Source organism: Triticum dicoccoides, chromosome 2A (assembly GCF_002162155.2).
Source record: "Triticum dicoccoides isolate Atlit2015 ecotype Zavitan chromosome 2A, WEW_v2.0, whole genome shotgun sequence".
Classification (NCBI taxonomy): Eukaryota; Viridiplantae; Streptophyta; class Magnoliopsida; order Poales; family Poaceae; genus Triticum; species Triticum dicoccoides.
The window spans coordinates 527638227-527644576 of NC_041382.1; positions in this window are offsets into that span (position 1 = coordinate 527638227).

The following is a 6350-nucleotide window of genomic DNA, read 5'->3' on the forward strand; positions in this document are numbered from 1 at the left end:
ACTAGGTGCATCAACATTAGTTCTCTAAGAATCTTGCTCAATTCTCTTAGGATGGCCCTCAGGATACAAAGGTTCCCGAGTCATTTTACCCCCTCTAGTCATAACTCTAACAGCATTATCATTTTTCTTATTGTTTAATTTATTGAGCAAATCATTCTGGGCCTTAAGTACTTGTTCTACTTGAGTGGTAACCATAGAAGCATGTTTACTAATAAGTTTAAGTTCACCTTTAAATCTATACATATAATCACTCAAGTGTTCAATCATATAAGCATTGTGTTTCAATTGTGTACCAACATAAGCATCGAAGTTTTCTTGTTTAACAATAAAATTATCAAACTCATCTAAGCATTGGCTAGCAGGCTTATAACGAGGAATATCACCTTTATCAAATCTATAGAGAGAATTTACCTTCACTACCTGTGTCGGGTTATCAAGACCATTTATTTCTTCAATAGGTGGTAAATTCTTAACATCTTCAGCTTTAATACCTTTTTCTTTCATAGATTTCTTTGCCTCTTGCATATCTTCAAGAATGAGAAATAGAATACCTCATTTCTTTAGAGTTGGTTTAGGAGTTGGTTCAGGAAGTGTCCAATCATTTTCATTACTCAACATATTATTCAATAACAATTCAGCTTGATCAACAGTTCTTTCCCTGAAAACACAACCAGCACAACTATCCAGGTGGTCTCTGGAAGCATCGGCTAGTCCATTATAAAAGATATCAAGTATTTCATTTTTCTTGAGAGGATGATCTGGTAAAGCATTAAGTACTCGGAGAAGCCTCCCCCAAGCTTGTGGGAGACTCTCTTCTTCAATTTGCACAAAACTATATATTTCCCTTAAGGCAGCTTGTTTCTTATGAGCGGGGAAATATTTAGCAGAGAAGTAATAAATCATATCCTGGGGACTACGCACACAACCAGGATCAAGAGAATTAAACCATGTTTTAGCATCACCCTTTAATGAGAAAGGAAACAACTTAAGGATATAGTAATAGCGAGTTTTCTCATCATGAGTAAACAGGGTGGCTATATCATTTAATTTAGTAAGATGTGCCACAACAGTTTCAGATTCATAGCCATAGAAAGGATCAGATTCAACCAAAGTAATTAACTCAGGATCGACAGAGAATCATAATCCTTATCAGTAATAAAGATAGGTGAAGTAGCAAAGCAGGGTCATGTTTCATTCTAGCGTTCAAAGATTTTTCTTTCATCTTAGCTAATAATTTCTTAAGATCAGATCTATCATTGCAAGCTAAGAAGTCTCTAGCAGTTTCTTCATCCATAACATAACCCTCAGGCACAACAGGCAATTCATATCTAGGGGGAGAATCTTCATCATCACTTTCATCAATATTATCAGTTTCAATAATTCCATTCTCTCTAACCCTAGCAAGTTGTTCATCAAGAACCTAGTGGCATAGTATTATCAAGCATAGAAGTAGTTTCATCATAAGTATCATGCAAAGCAGGAGTGGCATCATCAATAACATGCGATATATCAGAATGAATAGCAGGTGTAAGTGTTGCAAGTTTACTCAAAACAGAAGGTGAATCAAGTGCAGAGCTAGAGGGCAGTTCCTTACCTCCCCTCGTAGTTGAGGGAAAAATCTTGGTTCTTTTATCTTTCAAGTTCTTCATTGTGATCAGCAGATATAAATCCCAAGTAACTCAAAAAATAGAGCTATGTTCCCCGGCAACGGCGCCAGAAAATAGTCTTGATAAGCCACAAGTATAGGGGATCGCAACAGTTTTCGAGGGTAGAGTATTGAACCCATATTTATTGATTCGACACAAGGGGAGCCAAAGAATATTCTCAAGTATTAGCAGCTGAGTTGTCAATTCAACCACACTTGGAAACTTAATATCTACAACAAAGTATTTAGTAGCAAAGTAATATGATAGTAGCGCTAACGGTAGCAAAAGTAATATTTTTGGTTTTATAGTGATTGTAACAGTAGGAACGAAAAAGTAAATAAGTGAAGAACAATATATGAAAAGCTCGTAGGCAATGGATCAATGATGGAGAATTATGTCGGATGCGATCAATCATGCAACAGTTATAACATAGGGTGACACAGAACTAGCTCCAGTTCATCAATGTAATGTAGGCATGTATTCCGAATATAGTCATACGTACTTATGGAAAAGAACTTGCATGACATCTTTTGTCCTACTCTCTCATGGCAGCAAGGTCCTATTGGAAACTAAGGGATATTAAGGCCTCCTTTTAATAGAGTACCGGACCAAAGCATTAACACTTAGTGAATACATGAACTCCTCAAACTACGGTCATCACCGGTAGGTATCCCGATTATTGTCACTTCGGGGTTAACGGATCATAACACATAATAGGTGACTATATACTTGCAAGATAGGATCAAGACCTCACATATATTCATGAAAGCATAATAGGTTCAGATCTGAAATCATGGCACTCGGGCCCTAGTGACAAGCATTAAGCATAGCAAAGTCATAGCAACATCAATCTCAGAACATAGTGGATCCTAGGGATCAAACCCTAACAACACTAACTCGATTACATGATAAATCTCATCCAACCCATCACCGTCCAGCAAGCCTATGATGGAATTACTCACGCACGGCGGTGAGCATCATGAAATTGGTGATGGAGGAAGGTTGATGATGACGATGGCGATGAGTTCCCCTCTCCAGAGCCCCGAACGGACTCCAGATCAGCCCTCCCAAGAGTTTTTAGGGCTTGGCGGCGGCTCCGTATCATAAAACATGATGAACCCTTCTCTCTGATTTGTTTTCTCCCCGAACACGAATATATGGAGTTGGAGTTGAGATCGGTGGAGCGTCAGTGGGCCCACGAGGAAGGGGGCACGCCAGGGGGTAGGCGCACCCCCACCCTCATGGACAGGGTGTGGCCCCCCTGACGTGGATTCTTCCGCTAGTATTTTTTATATATTCAAAAAATAATCTCCATTGATTTTCAGGTCATTCCGAGAACTTCTATTTCTGCACAAAAATAACACCATGGCAATTCTGCTGAAAACATCGTCAGTCCGAGTTAGTTCCATTCAAATCATGCAAGTTAGAGTCCAAAACAAGGGCAATTTTTTTTAGAAAAGTAGATACGTTGGAGACGTATCAAGGCCTCTGGTTAGGATAAGGTGACTGCCGAGGATCTTGGAGAACGCATCCATGCTATTGCGATAGCCATGGCAGAGCTCGTGGGTTTCGATGAGGTCGAGAGGGATGGAGTTCCATAGGGGGTGCCACCACCGGGAAAGTATGGTTGTCCGCACCCCATATTTTATTGGGAGGAGGGAGATGATGACTGTGAACATATCATCGGGGAGGTTGCTGATGAAGTCTAGGACTACTGGAGTCGCTTGCGGTTCTTGCTCGCCCCGCCTCCGCTTGTTAGCAGCCCCATTCTCCACCTCCGGAGTCTCCTTGTCAGCGGCGCTTTTTGATAGAAGTGCGAGTGCATGGAATATTTAGTAAAACAAGTGTATTGGTAACTCGAAGTTATTAGGTATGAATATAGAAAGAAAATGGAATAACAATTGGTTGCTTAAATACTACACAATTCATTTGATATTGTTTGGTAAGTCAACATGTAGATACTTGAAAAGAAAACTTACTTCAAACAAAGTCTGGACGGGTGATATCGCCGGGGAAGTTAGCATATATCTCATGACCAGACCCCTTTATGTGTAGTGCAATTATAATGCCATCTTTCAGTACATAAAACTTAGAAATTTCTTTCCAAAGGCCAGTGCCAAAATAGGAGTCACCACGGTCATCAAGTCTTATAGTAGCAACGATTGTAAATCCATGGTTTGTGTTTAGTATGACTTCCCTGCAGTCTTGATTTATGTAAAGGGAATGATTGTGCACTACAGATTCTGTTGCATAGCAAGGGACGCGCTGCAGAAAATGGTAGGATTGTTAAAGAAAAGATGGTAACATGCAAATATGGGCCCAAATTGAAAGAAGTGTATAGCAGTTGAAACCGAAGGATAAAAGTCTATAATTAAATAGATAGGGTAAACATGATGTCATGGAAATATGAGAGTAATCGAAAGAACAATAGATTATTAATTTGCCTAATATTGAAAGAAGAGAGGGGAAATCCCCTTTGACGTATATGGTGCATGTTGCACCTTTTATCGAAATGTAGCAATATTTAGAATATGTTCAGGAAAGTAGGCCGTGCGAACTGATTTAGGGTGAGACTGAACATACCACACGCATCCTCAAGTCATTTGATACGGTGAGATGGAATGTCTAGCGGAGGCCGCAAGGTCCTGATGTGTCCACGCACTGTACACTCTATGAATGAAAGAAAACCCTCAAATCAGCTCGAATAAAAATGAATTTACGGCGATTTCGGCCGGGTGATTAAAGGAGGCAGATGAACTGGGATAAGAGATGAGATAATATCTCATTAAATTAGTTACCTTATTGTGCATGAGAAAGAACCCTCAGTATGTCAGATTCCCCAACCGAGAGGAGATGGGTCGACCGCGAGCAGCGTCGAGAAACTCGAAGGAGATAGGCGGCGACAAGTGGAAGTGGCAGAATGTGGTGGGCTTTGCCGGCAGCCTGGCGGCGGCAGGCTTCGAGCTAAGTGGTTACCGCCGCGATAGGCAGTGCCATGCGTAGACGCGAAGGAGCTTGTGCAGGTGTGAATGGGGACCGGAGGGGGTAGCGGGCGGGGTGAGGGTGAGGGTTTTTGTGACGTGGGGGTAGTGAGGGTTTTCTGTCCCACAAAGAATTTTAGAGGCGACGGTTTTCTAGAGCCAACCGTGTGTGATTGATGCAACAGGCAAAATGGAAGTCATTGCACACGGTTCCAATTTTGGGAACAGTGTGTGATTAACGTACTACCTTCGTCCTGGTTTATTGGTCCCCTTTGTAATTTTTACCAAATTTTGACCAAATATTTAACTAAGAAATGTTTATGCATGTCACCAAAAATTATATCATTGAACACTATTCTCAAATACCCATCCAACGGTATAATTTTTGTTGACCTGCACTAACATTTTGTCAGTAAAACCTTTGGTGAAAATTTAACACAAATTAGAAAGGGGACCAATAAACCAAGACGGAGGTAGATTCCATCAACCGAACTGATTGCATCCATATCCCACGGTTAGACATAAGGAAACATAGATTAAACATACTCAGACATAGATAATAAGCGTACACGTACACAAGCATAGTTCAACCATAAGTACATAGTTCAACCATCATTAAACATACTCAAGTGTACATAGTTCAATCCCACATCTCATCTCCCATGCCGCACGACCCTGAAGCTTCTCCAGGTACTCGGCGTACGTGCCATGCGCCACCCTACGAGAATACTTCTGCTTGAAGGAGCCAATGGCCCATCCTCTTGCAGGCGCCAGAACACTTAGATACGTGTCATGAAGCTTGTGGTTGCAAAATGGGCATCGATAGCCACCGTTCCAGGTCCTAATACGCCTGTTATGCTTTCCCACATAATGCTCCCTCGGGATTTCCCTCTTGTACCTCTGAGGGAGTCCTGGATTAAGGGGTCCTCGAGTGTCCGGGCTATGTAACATGAGCCGGTCTGGTGGGCCGTGAAGATACAAGGCAGGAGGCCTTCTCTCATGTCCGGATGGGACTCTCATTTTCGTGGATGGCAATCTTGACGTCCGGATTTATAGTTTTGTTTCTTTGTAAACCGACTCTATACAGCCCTAGGCTCCTCCATTGTCTATATAAACCAGAGGGTTTGGTCCGGAGAGGCTATCAGAATTTGCATAAGCTAGCCAGCTAGGGTTTAGCCACTATAATCTCGAGGTAGATCGACTCTTGTAATCCTTGTACTCATCAAAGTCAATCAAGCAGGAAGTAGGGTATTACCTCCATCAAGAGGGCCCAAACCTGGATAAACATCACGTCCCCTTGTCTCTAGTTACCTTCGATCCTCAAACGCACAGTTCGGGACCCCCTACCCGAGATCGGCTGGTTTTGACACCGACATTGGTGCTTTCATTGAGAGTTCCACTGTACCGTCGATAGAAGGTTTGATGGCTCGTTCGATTATCGACAACGATGTTGTTTTGGGGGGAACTTTCCTTCCCGGTCAAATTTTTGTGTTCAGCGGCTTCGCTCTGCGTGCCAACTCAATTGGCCACCTCGAATAGATTGACGGCTACGCCCCTGGTCATCAGATCAGTTTTGGGAGCCTAAATTATGTCACTGATATCCGAGGAGACTTGATCTTCGAAGGGTTCACGGCCCCGACCACCGCTCTGGCCTTAGATCCGGAGCAAACCGCCAAGTCCGAAGATGGGAGTTTGGAGCCCGCGGACTCTCTGCTATGAAGCT